We start from the raw sequence: 13,684 nt of genomic DNA, 5'->3' as shown, positions 1-13,684 counted from the left end.
ACTATAATATCACCTAATGGTTTTAATTTAACTTCCCTTATCAATAGATAATAGATTGGTAGGTGATGTTTCTCTAGTTTTTCACTATCTCAAGAGGAATGCTGTTAAGAGGAGAAAAAAATAGATCCTTTGGTTGTTAGAGTTAAGGGACTTGATTGTTCATAGCTTTGTTCTAATGTGTGAGCTTGAGCAAACCCCACTCCTCTAGGGTAAGTCACCATTAAGAGGTTAGAAAGTATCCCCTTGGGCTGGAGAGATGGCTCAGTGGTTAAGAGCACTGACTGCTCTTCCAGAGGTCCTGAGTTCAAATCCCAGCAACCACATGGTGGCTCACAACCATCTGCAATGAGATCTGATGCCCTCTTCTGGTGTGTCTGAAGACAGCTACAATGTACTCATATATAATAAAAAAGTAAATCTTTAAAAATAAAAGTATCCCCTTGAGTTTATGGTCAACATGAAGCATCTCTCATTGTAAAGTGTGTGCATACCGTAACTTTTAAAAACATAGGTTCCAGTAAATCCACTTAAAGGCTTGGACTGCAGCCAGTTTAAGCAGTTTAGATGTGTTGAAGAAACAGTTAACCAGTAGTAGACAATTGTCAGTCACATAAATACTCTTCAGGCCTAGGCTTCTCTGGCACTCTGAGGCTGCAGAGCACCTCCTGAGAACTGGCTGTTGGCCCACTCGTGTGGAATGCTTGCTCACTGCACCTGTTGTGGATGCTGCTTAGCCGTTTCTGACCTAAGTCTGCAGTGCCCTTTCCTCCTGGAAACTGGTGCCCATCAATCACATCCTCCTGTTTCTCAGCTCTTCACACTTTCCTCGGGTGGATGTAAGTCTTCTCAAGCAGAAAGAATTGCTAAAGAAGGGAAAGGTCATTATTTGAAATTTTCTATTGCTAATCTTGCCAGAGTCCTTGTCTGGTGAGTTCAGTAACTCAGAACTGAGATGTGGAGTCAGCGAAAGAAAGGACTCTGACCACTTGTCATTCAAGCAAGTGGCCTCGAATATCTCGAGCCATTTTTATTACACAGAATTTCAGAGCATTCAGTTTCAGACTTCCCTTAATCATTATCCAAGAATCTCAACCAGTACTTATGAAAGTCCCCCTTACTTCCTTGTCGTCAGTGATTCCCCTTTCCCATGTCTATGCAGTAAAATATTACAATCCAAATGACTATGTCATGGCTAAGCACACCTGAATATTGCCAGCCAAAATGATTTAAGTTGTATGACAGGCCAAGTGATTGTATCTAGCCAGCCACAACTAGTTTGTGCACAGGCCAGCAGCAGACATACAGTTTCAAAGTAAAAGACAATTAGAACCCAAACAAACTTTTAACAGGAATATAACCTTTGTCTTTTATTACCTTTTAACTCAGTATGCTTACAATGCATTGTACGTTGTCCTTATGCTCTAATCTGTCTTAGATTTACAGTGTGGTCCTGCTCTATACAACTTTCCTGTAAAGAGCTGAGGCTGACAATTAACACTTCTCCCTCAGCTCCTACTGTTCTTTTATTTTTGTACGAGTCCTTACCTGAGGCAAAGATGGCGCTATCCAACATCCATTTCTTTTAAGAGCTCACTAAGTAACTTACTTACTAACTTATCCTAGAGTGAACTAACTTGTCCTGAGAATGAACTCTTTAGGCCCTATCTTCTCTTGAGTTTCGAACATTCCTCTCTTCAATGTCTTGGTGAGCTTAGGTCCTCAGAAGAAGTAGTTGACATTGCCAAGTCCCTTCCTTTTTCCTCATACATTCCTATCAATTTTGGGACCATCCAATAAGGGATCTTTACAGGTCTTAGTCATGTCTTTACATAACCTTTTGACATCATGGCTCCATCTCCAAAGGTCTGACTCAGCCCCTTTGGTTATCATTCCCACTGGTCCTTGCCAAATGGGAGAGTTCCAAGGGGCCTTGCCTCAAGAAGGTCATTCACAGAACCTTCATGCTCCTTTCCCAGGAGAGACAACATGGCTACTGCCAAATGTAAGTGGCAATATTAATGTTTATAATACTCTCACATATATTTCAAAAACTTTTGCTTTAGAACATCAGGGGATAGAAGAACAAGCAAAGTCTCTCTTTGAGTCAATGAGCCTGTGAAGACCTCTTTAACTGCATTTTGTCTCCTCTGTCACTAGCCTGACTGTCCCTAAGCCTTGTCCACACAAGAGTCTGCAGGGAAAACCCCTGTCTTACAGTAATACTGATTTTTTTTTTGTAAGAGTATACCTGTCCTCAATGACCAAGTACTCTGTTATTAAATAGAATAATCTTAGCCTGGCTAAAGATATACATGTTTAGGTCTCCTCTGATGTCTGTACCACTTTAAGAATCAAAAAAATTTATAAACCTGATAATAAAATCGGATGTGGTGGTGCACATCTGAAATCCCAGCACTAGGGAGACAGGAAGATGGCTATGGTTGAGGCCAGCATCGTCTACGTAGCATGTTACAGGTCAGCCAAGGCTACATGATGAGACTCTGTCTCAAAACTCCATGACCTGGTATTCTGGTGGTGTTTGTGACCTCTTTCTCTGAATTTTTTGAATTCCTATGTAATTGCCAGGTGGTAAGGGAGTGTCTGAGTTGTGGGAAATAAGTTAAAGGTGAGGTCTTGGAGAAACAAGAACAACCCAAGCCATAAATCAGTAGTTGAAAAGAAATAAGAACAGGCTAGAAAAAAATAACATAGAAATGAAAAAAGAAAAAAATCAGTGAAAAGTTAGACAGCACCAAAGTTAGCAATGGAATTGAGAATCCTTAGCATATGCCTTAAAAGTGTATGCGACCTATGTAGACAGACGACCTATCAAAATTAAACCAAGATGAGATGAGCATTTAAAGAGATCGATAACAAGCAAATGAGGTGGAAGCAGTAACAAAATTATCTCCCATCTAAAACAGTCCAGTCTCACAATGGGTTCACTACCGAAAGCTTCCAGATACTTAACAATCTAACACCAGCGCTTCTCAGACTGGTCCATAAACTAGGAGAGGAACGCAAGCTACCAGACTCCTCCGATGAAGCCAGCGTTACTCTGGTAACCCAGTTAAAGACAGCAAAAATTATAACCAATCTCACTGATGGACATAGGCAAAAGTTATTAAAACATTTGCAAACCAGGTTCAAGAACACATCAAAAGGCCATTTACCATCTGAAGTGCTTTAATCCAAAGAGGCTGGAATGGTTCAACATGCAAACCAGTATAAGGATCCAAAGGCAGAAATCACAGCATCATCTAAGTAAATGAACAAAAGGCTTTTGGTAAAATCCAGCATTCTTTCATGATAGAAATCCCAAAGAGACAAGGAGTAGAAGGAATATATCTAAATATAATAATGTCTATATGTAACAAAGCTATATTCACAATTACACTCAATGAGAAACTGCATTTCCAGTAAAATGAGCAATAGACACATATGGTCTCTTTCTCTACACTTAAGCTAGAACAACATGATGAAACAAGGGATACAAATAGGAAAGGAAAAAGTAGATGATAAGATTTCATATACAGAAGAGCTAAAAGAAAACTTAGTCTTCCTATAAACACTTTCTGAAAAGTGGTGGCATACAAGATTACCATATAAAAATTAAAAGCATTATGTGCCTATCAACAACCATGCTAAGAAAGAAAAGAGGAAAGCAATCCCATTCACAGCTGTCCTATCTGACCCTGCCCACACACTCACCTGGCAGAGCCCTTGGGATAAATCTAACCAAAGAAGTGGAAGACCTTAACAATGAAAACACCAAAACGCTGAAGAAGGAAATTGAAGATCTATGCTTGCAGATTATAACTGAATATTGTCAAATCATTAGATTAAGAAATCCAAAGATTTGATGTAATCCCCATCAAAATTTAATGCCATTTTCATAGAAAAAGTTACTAAAATTTATGCAGAAACATAGAACACTTTGATCAAAGCAGTCAGTGCTAAACAAAAAAGAAAAAAAATGCTGATTCCAAGTTGTACCATGGAGCCATAGTGACCGCCCATTACCACACAGATCAGTGGAGCATAAGAGCCATGTGTTAATTCATGCTACCACAGCTACCTTATTTATTAAAAAAAAAAAATGCCAAAAAAAAAAACCCACACACACACATGGTGGAGGAAAGTGCATTTTTAACAAATGGTGCTGGTAATATTGCATACCCACATGTAAAAAAAAAAAAAAAAGAAAGAAAGAAAGAAACCAGACCCCTTCTCTAGCCCTGTACAAGACCAACTCCAGATGGACCACCTTCTCTAGCCCTGTACAAGACCAACTCCAGATGGACCAAAGACCTCAATGTAAGATCTCAGACTGAGACCTAGAGGGGGAAGTAGAGAAACCAGTCAAATTGCAGGCACAGGAAAGGCTGTTCTGAATTGAAGCCAGCTACGAAGTAATGCCAACTATTCACAAATGAGAGAGAACTCACCAAACTGTCACTGAAAAGCTGAATAATGAGATCATTATGTGAAGAGACAGCCCAAAGAGTGGAGCAGAATCTTCGCTAGCTATATTTCTAACAAATTAATATCTACTGAGAACTTTTAAAAACTAAGGAAATGTTCTGGTTTCCTTACTGTTGCTGTGGAAAAAACAACAAACAAACAAACAAACAAAAAATGTCCTGACCAAAGGCAACTGAAGGGAGAAAGTTTGTTTCACTGTTTAGGGTATAGTACATCCAGGGAATCTGGGCAGGGAGTTGAAGCCAAACTCACAGGAGTTCTTGAAGGAGGAGTGCTGCTTGCTGGCTGACTCACAGGCTTCGGCTCAGCTAGCTTTCTTGTATAGCCCAGGATCCCCTGTCTAGTGATGTTACTGTCCTGCCTGCAGTAGGCAGGGTCTGCCTACACCAAGTAACAATCAAAACAGTCCTCCGCAGACAAGACCAGACGCTAATTTGATGTATGCAATTCTTCAAACGAAGCTTTCTTTAGACGACTGTAGGCTGTGTGATCTTGGCAAAGCTAAGCAGGACAAGAAATCAACCAGCTAATCAATAGAGGAATTATGGATAGCTCTCAGGAGATGAAATACGAAATGACCAATAGACATACAAAAAAACATGTTCACCCTCAGTAGAGATCAGAGAAACTGAAATTGAAAATATCTTGCAACTCCATCTTCTTCTGGTGTCTGTGAGCATGGTTACACAAGGCAAACATATACACACATGTCCACGTTGTGTACATGTGATGTGTGGAATTTCATACCTATACACGCATCATATAATGGTTGCAAAAGGAACCATTATTTATTGTTGGTGTGACACTACGCAACTCACTGCGGAGGCTGCTTAAACTAAAACATCTATATGACCTAGCTGTGTCTGGTCTAGATACTTATCAATGGGACTCCTAATTAACATGTCACGGTCATACAGCGTTTCTATTAACCTAGTTACAAAGTTAGCCCAAATGTCCAGCGTCAGAGGAGCAGATAAGAAAATTGTGGTATATACACTTAAAGCACCCCCCTCAGCTATACAAATGAAATTACATCATTTGCAGAAAGGTGCGTAGCTCATGGTGATCACATTTAGCCAGTTTTAGACAAATGTGAGAGGAAGTTCTCTCTCGTTTGTGAACAAAACCTTGTATGTGTTTATGACATGAAGGTAGAAGTGACATCGTCTAGAGAAACAAAGGGGACTAAAAGGGGGGCAGTAAAGTTTAGGAGGGGGGAGCATATCCTCCAATGGTACACACTTGCATGAAAATGTCCTTATGCAACACCATAGCACGTATAATGAATGTCGTGATGAAGAAGTGCTTATTACGTAGAAAAAAAATGCAATCAGCCAAGAACAACTCAACCATTCTGGTGTTTTAGGTTAGGCGCTTCCCGAGAAGCAGGCTGTGGGCAGAGTCTGGCCAGGTGCTCCTTATTCGTGGCCCCTAACATTATCACTTTAGAGCACCAGGGCAGCGGAACGAAAGGTGCAGAGGGAGAGTAGATGTGGTGCAAGCCTGCTTGGGTGACCTTTCCTGACTGCTGACTTCTGGATGTAAGTTGATGTTGAGTCTGAACGGCCAGAAGATTGTGCCCTCGTATCGGTTACTTATTTGCTGTTGGATGTGGGCCAACCTGAGTGAAGGGCTCAACTTCAAGAGTAGGGCCTCCTCCTGATGGGGAAAACCCAGAAGTACCTGATGATCGAGCACTGATAGCAGTTCCTGCAGCGTGGCTGTGGGCCTTCCAGGAAGGAGGACCTCCTAAGTGTGTCCCAGCATCTATGACAGGAGAAATCCAGGTGATTCACCCTTCTGCAGAGTTCTCAACTAATAACCAAAAGCCTTGGAAATGGCTCTGAATTGTTTTCGTAATAAAATTGTATTTTCTAGAACATCTTAAGATAAATGGAGCCCTTTTGCCAACCTTTAAAGGGAGGACAGTGGTATTTTTTATTTCTTCCTCCAATGTTTATTAGCTGGAATTCTACTGTCAGGAAGAGCTCCCCTGCCGAAGACCACCCAGGGGAGTGTCTCAGCAGAGGGACCAAGGCTTGGATTCCAGGTAGAGAGTGGATTCGGCGTGACAGACAGACACAAACTTGAGGTGTGTGCTGCTGCAAAAAGCTTTACCTCTTGGCATAGATTTAAGCAATTAGAACAGGTACATCATAATTGGCGATCATCCAGCTCTTATTCATCACCCAACCGAATGTCCCTTGCAAGGAGGAGAGCTGAACGCACAGTCTAGGAAACAATTCTCAGCTGCAAACAATAGTTTAGAAAACTGCAGTTATACTGCCAGACTTGTGGGCACCAGATATGCATTCAACATTTACCTTTGTTCTAATAAAGTTTAAACCCTATAATTATGGTCCCCCAGAATAATATAGAAACTTTGTAACCATTCTATAATTTCTTTTATTTCTTGCTCAATGTTAATTTCTCTTTTTCTTCTAGTTAACTCTTGATAAGTTTGTTCAACTTGTTGGAACATATCCATGATCTTTCTAAAAGAGTCACTACTATCCTGAATCATGCTAAACAAAACTTTCCCAAAAGGGGGAAAAGCCTTTTCTGGAACAGTCATGTTCTTAATAGCTGCAATTAATTTCTCTCCTATTTGCTGGGAACTAATGGGTGCAGCAGTTGAATTCATAGCAGCCGTTGAGTTCATCAGAGTCATGATGGTGTGAGACGATTCCGTCTCTGAACTTTCAGTTCCTGAGACATCTAAAGGTACATGACCATCTTCCCGCACTGCTATATTCTTAAAATCAGATGTTGTTGACAGGCTTAAAGTTTCTAAGATCACCAAGGCTAGAACACAGAAGGCACCTCCACCGCAAGCGTAGACCCCAGTCATCATCTATTTGTAGGGAGACGGCCAGGACCTGCAGGAAGCCAAGCCATTCCAGGGACAGGCCTCTGTTGTGGATAGAAACGAAGCACAAGAGCTTCACGTCATAAGGACTCCACTGGAGTGGGTGTGGCAGTTCCTGGTTTTTTGTTCTTAAGACGAAGCTCCAGGATATCTCGCCTGACGGTATGGAGGGACTTCAGGATCAGCCTAAAAAGAACAGGGAAGATCAATAATACAACAATCACGAGCCCTAACCCTATGGCTGTGCAGATTCAATACTGAATCCAATCCATAGGATTCAAAGCTTTCAAACTTTTAGTAAACGATGCTGCAAGTTTATCCACGTTCCAGGCATCTAAATCTCTCTGACTCATGGCTGTAATCTGTTCCTGTAATTGTTGCAAGTCATAAGAAATATTTGTATCCTTCCAAACTCCTAGCAAATGAGCTTTAGTTCTACTCCAATTCTCTGATTCATTATAAGGTAAAGGAGTCACACAGATATAATGAAAACTAGAACGACTTCTGGTGGCAAGCCTGGTCTTAATAGAATCAACACCTTGTCCTAATTCTAAAATCACCTCTTCTAAGACATTAATTCTTGCTTCTAATTTTCTATCAATAAGATGTTGCGCTGAGAGAGCCACAGAAATATGTCTATGCATTTCACTAACAAAAGTAGCTGTCTGCATCTCTTTAACTAAAGCTGGAGTGGATACGGCAAAGGATATTAGGATAGCAATCAATGTCAAAATTCCTAAAATTAAGGCGGCCACAAATCTCTTAGGTCTAATTAAGTCATTAATGGTTTCTAAAGCTTGTAATCCAGAATTATCAAACCAAGGATCAGAGCCTATGTCTACTGGCAGCATAACATAAGCAGGTCGTTTTACAATCGACATAACAGCAAATTCTTTATCCAATCCAGATAGACAAAATACAGGTTTCACAAGTCATGTGATAAGACAAGATAAATATTAGTAGCAGTCATTTCAGAATGAGCAGATGTTACGATATCCTTTGCTTCTTTAGTTAATTTTTTTTTAGCTGTGTCAGAGTTGGGAACTTCTCTGCGATCTCCTCTAGGGAAAGTCCCTGAAAGGCTGCTTGGGTTTTTCGCAGAGTCTGTTTCTGTCTGCGCCTTCCTCTTCTTGACAGCTGAACTCGGGGGGCAGTCTGATGACTCTGTCAGGCACCCAGATTGGGGAGTCTACATCCTGTGGAAACACAGAACCATAGCCTTGTCCTGAGGCCATTAAAATATCAGGGCCCCTCCAGGCTCCCGAAAGTAAGTCCTTCCACAGAACTAGAGGTTTGGGAATTGTTCTTCCTGTTTCAGCATGTCTTGTCACAGGAGTTACTCCTTCCTCGCCTGTGTTCAAATAATTTAGAACAAACAAAGCATGAGTTAATAAGTGGTGAGGAGAGAGATATGAGTTAGCATTTTTCAATCTCTGAACTTGAGCTTTTAATGTCTGATGTGCTCTTTCCACAATTGCTTGTCCTTGAGGATTATATGGAATTTCAGTGCTGTGTTCTATGCCCCATGTGGCCAAAAATTTCTTTAAGGATTTTGACACATAGGCTGGAGCATTGTCTGTCTTCAGCTTTCTGTGTCTTCCCATATTAGCAAAGCTAGCACATAAGTGTTGAATAATATATTTTACTGCTTCCTCTGTTCTTGCTGATGTGAATGTGAATGTGTCTACAGTGACATGCACATAGTAAAGCCTTCCAAACTCAGGCATGTGAGTAACATCCATTTGCCGTAACACATGAGGCTTTAAGCCTCTGGGATTAACACCCATTTTCTGTACTGCCCCCGCAGAGGGTGGGGCAGGTAGTACATTGTTTAACAATCTGCCTGACCTGTGCTCGAGCTATGCCAAAGACTCTTTGCAAAGCCAGAGCATTCTGATGATGTAAATCATGGCTCTCCTTAGCCTGTTCCAAGGCCGTAAAGATTCTGGTATATGAATCTGCCAGCTCATTACCCTGAGCTAGGGGTCCAGATAGTTTAGTATGTCCCTTTATGTGTCCCACATAGAACTTATAAGTTCTACTCTGTATCAACTTTTGTAACTTCATTAACAGGGGTAAAATAACTGAGTTTCCAGCTAGCAAGGCTGTCTCTATAGCTGGGAAAAGTCCAACTATATATTTAGAATCTGTATAAAGATTAAAAGCTTCATTAAACTCTTCAAAGGCCATTATTACAGCAATTATTTCTACTTGCTGTGCTGATAGTCCCTGTAGGGAGGTTTGTTCTACAGGCCAAGACTGTGGCCAGTCTTTTTTTGCTAATCGGGTTCTGTCTACTCCCGTATCTAGGAGACCATTAAAAAGTTCTCCACTAATCCTTATTTTCTTAAAAGGTCTTTGTTTTCCTATGTCAGCTACCCAGGGCACCAAGTCTGAGGAACCAAATTGTCCCTGACCTCTCTCTGTCTTTATTTCAGGGTTAGGTAATCTTATGTAAGGTAGCAATAACAGTTGGGCTATGTGTTGTCCTTTTCTTATTATACAGGTCTCCTTTTCAGCTTTAACCATGACCTTAATTTTCCCTGTGAAGTCAGCATCTATAATTCCAGGCAAGACCTCAAGCCATACTTTGTAATTAGAGCTCCTTCCAATAAGAAGACCTGTACACCTTCTAGGCACCTCCCTAGAACTGAAGTAGGGACCAGTGTGACACCATCTGTGTTGGACAGTATCACATCTTGACCAGCTGTCAAATCTAACCCTGCACTTCCTGGAGTTGCCCTTGACAAATCATGAATAGTAAACTCTGGTGCTTCTGAATTTAATCCAGCTTTTGCTTCCGTAAAGCAGCCCTCTCTTTGTGTGGGGCTGAGAGGATGCCCCCACCTAGTTTTTTGATTGTTCTGGGGCATCTTCTATTTTTATACCACCCTTGTTAAACTTAGACTTGCGTTCATTCTTCCAGTGCCTTCCTTTTTGACACCTAGGACAGAGTCCTGGTGCTTGCTTTCTATTACTATTCTGTCTTCCTTGTTTTCCCTTCTTGCACTCTTTCCTTATATGTCCTGTTTCCCCACAGTCGAAGCATGTGGGTGGAGGTCTATATTTTCCACCTCCATATGTCTGTTTTTACAAAGGCGCCGAACTGTTGACCTTTCATCGCTGCAGCATAGGCCATTCCCTATACCACTGTTGGTGAGGCGTCCTTACGGGCCTTTATATAGTCCTGAAGACTCCCTGATTTTCTTATAGGTCTGATCAAGTCCTAACACAATGACTTGGCATTTTCCCATGTTAATTGTTTCAATAAAATGTCTGTCCCCTCACTGGGGGGCAGCATCCTACTTATTGCCTCCTCTAATCATGAGACAAATGTCTGATAAGGTTCCTCATTAGATTACCTTATCCCTGATAAGGTAGTTCCCTTGGTCCCAGGAGGAGGAATGGCCCACCATGCCAAGACGGCATTAGCAGTAATTTCCTTCAATGTTTGTTTTGGTATCGCCACTTGAGCATTAGGTGCTAGGAAGGACCCAGTCTCAAGTAGCATATCCATGGTAACCTTAGGACCCTTCTTAGCATTAGCATACTTCTTCACTGTGTCTTTTGATCTTTCTTCATAATCCATTCTCCAGAGGACATAGTCCCCTGGGGCCAATGTACCTTTAGCCGTCTGATGTCAATCATGCAGAGTCAACCATTGACTAGCCACCGTGTCCACAATCTGTACTGTATAGGGGGCAGAAGCTCCCATCGGCTTAACAGCTGATTGCAATTCTTTTAGGGTCTTAAGAGGGAGAGGTTCCCATTCAGGCTCTTCGTCCTCACCGTCCAAATGATGTATCACAGGGAAGGCAAAGGTAGCATCCCCTTCTTGCCTAGCTTGAGCAATGGCTCCCTGGAATCCTATAGGAGTAAGTAAACCTTTCTTCCTAGGAGCAGGCTTGGGCTTTGGCCTCCTCATGGACAGAGCCGTCCTGTCATGATGATGATCCCTATCCTCAAGGGGCTCATACCTAGCAGCTTCCTCCTCCAAGTCTGCCTCATCTTCTGTATCTAAGATGTCATCCTCCTTATCCTTTTTTTATTGCTGCCATATGACTTGAGGTGACAGGAGCCAAGGGTATGGCTTCATGGCTCAGCAAAGCTGTCTCCTCTACTAAAAATTCCAAATATGTTTTGTTAGTTAAAATATCTCTGATTTGTAGCCAGAGTGGATATGCTTGGTGAGGGATGGAGCCCTCCCTATTTTCTAAGGTTTACTTCTTCATCTCTTTTCCCACTCTCTTCCAATCAGGGAGATCGAGACTTCCATCCTCAGGGAACTCAAATGATTTCAGCTTGATTCATGCAATACAGTGGTTCTCAACCTTACTAATGCCCTTTAATACAGTTCCACATGCTGTAGTGACTCCGAACCATAAAATTATTTCATTGCTACTTCATAACTAATTTTGCTACTGGCATGAATCGTAATGCAAATATCTGATGTGCAGGATATCTGTCTGATATGCAACCTCTGAAAGGATTGAGAAGAATATGCTGAGAACCACTGATCTAACACAAAAATGTACATTGGACCATTATCAGGTTCTAGCAGCCACTGAGCTATTGCTAAGAACACTGTTATTAATCCTTTGTTTATTATTATTACAGAGGAGAGCATTGAGTCACCTTGGAATACAGTTTGTATAGCAAAGGTTTTGTTCTACCTTCTACTTTTATTCTAGCTTTATTTTCTCTATAGCACCCTCTTGAAATGACCAAGAGACTTTTTTTTCCACATGTCTATAAGATGTCATGATATTTTAAATTTTTCTATTATTTTTTGTGCATTAGTGTTTTGCCTGAATGTTTGTATGTGCACTGTGGTGATTTGAATATGCTTGGCCCAGAGATTGGCACTATTAGGGGGTGTGATCTTGTTGGAGTAGGTGTGGCTTTGTTGGAGGAAGTGTGTGACTGTAGGCAGTAGGCTTTGGGCAGTGGGCTTCGAATCCCTCTCCCTAGCTGTCTAGGAGACAGACAGTCTTCTCCTGGATGCAGTCAGATCAAGATGTAGAACTCTCAGCTCCTCCAGCACCATGTCTGCCTGAGGCTGCCATGCTTTCCAACATGATGACAATGGACTGAACCTCTGAACCTGTAAGCCGGCACCAATTAAATATTGTCCTTTGTAAGAGTTGCCTTGATCAAAGTGTCTCTTCACAGCAATGAAACCCTAAGGCTTCACCTGATGCAGGCCTGGTGCTTTCAAACCTTAGAAGTGGGTATTGGGTCCTGTGGCAGTGGGGTTAAGAACGTTTGTGAATCATCATGTGGGTACAGGTGCTGGGACCTAAACCTAGGTCCTCTCAACCTCTGGGGCATCTCTCTCCCGCACCATGTTCTCATAACATTAAACATTCAATCCAGTCCTTTGTAAGTGGTTGTTCCCCCACCCCTATTTTACACAGGTTCTTGATATGTAGCCTTAAGTACTCTGGAACTTACTGTTGAAACCCAGCAGATTTAGAGCATGTGGTGGTCCTCCTGCCTCTGCTTCTACAGTGCTGTTATTTTACCCCATATCTGGTAGAAGGATCCTGTTAGGTCAGCTCTTCTGCCATGACCTCGTCTCTTTCTTCTGGCTATCTTGTTTTCAAGTAAGGTCAGGTACTCAAAGCCTATGCTACACCTCTTTCCCCAGCTCTGGAATCAGCCGTTTTTCTTTGGAGTCCTGGTTCCTTTCAGAAGAAAACCACTTGATTTTAGCCCAGTGTTGTTAGGTTAATCTCTCACCAGTTTTAAACGTTCAACTATGGCCCCTCCCACAATTCTACGCAATTTGCTCAGGCTCATGGATTCAAATCCAATAGAAGCCTATTTTTTTCCAGCCTTTAAGTTAATATGCCATCTTTCCCTTTATTTCTTTTGCCAAATTCCTTTATGTTTTACTTGGTTCCAACAAAAAGTGAGTTCATACCGCTTCTCTCCATGTGAGAAATATCAAGTTCACTTCAAGGAAGAAGACCCCATATTGATGCACTGGAGCAAGAGGCGGCAGCCATTCGGGAGAGAAAATCCTAAGATGACCGAAATGAAAGGGAGGCACTCTTTGTTCCTTGGCAGACAGGACTCTGCCCCCTGGCATCACCACAGGCAGAGGAGGAGTGCAAGTCTGGCCAAGTCCACCCCGTTGTGCTGTGTCCTATCTTTGTGTTGTCACACTGGGGGTGTGATTTTTATTAAGGTCAGGGTTACCATCGTACATCTTACTGAGTATTATAAGTCAAACGCCAAGTCCCTCCCCACCGGTCAATGCCACTACGCTAAATGTCCTGGTTCATATGTTAACCTGATATATAAGGGACCACTGTGTGGGTTTTG

This window comes from Rattus norvegicus, chromosome 1 (genome assembly GCF_021556685.1).
Source record: "Rattus norvegicus strain SHRSP/BbbUtx chromosome 1, alternate assembly SHRSP_T2T, whole genome shotgun sequence".
Classification (NCBI taxonomy): domain Eukaryota; kingdom Metazoa; phylum Chordata; class Mammalia; order Rodentia; family Muridae; genus Rattus; species Rattus norvegicus.
The sequence above is the reverse complement of the archived record's forward strand: the minus strand, read 5'-3'. Positions refer to the sequence as shown.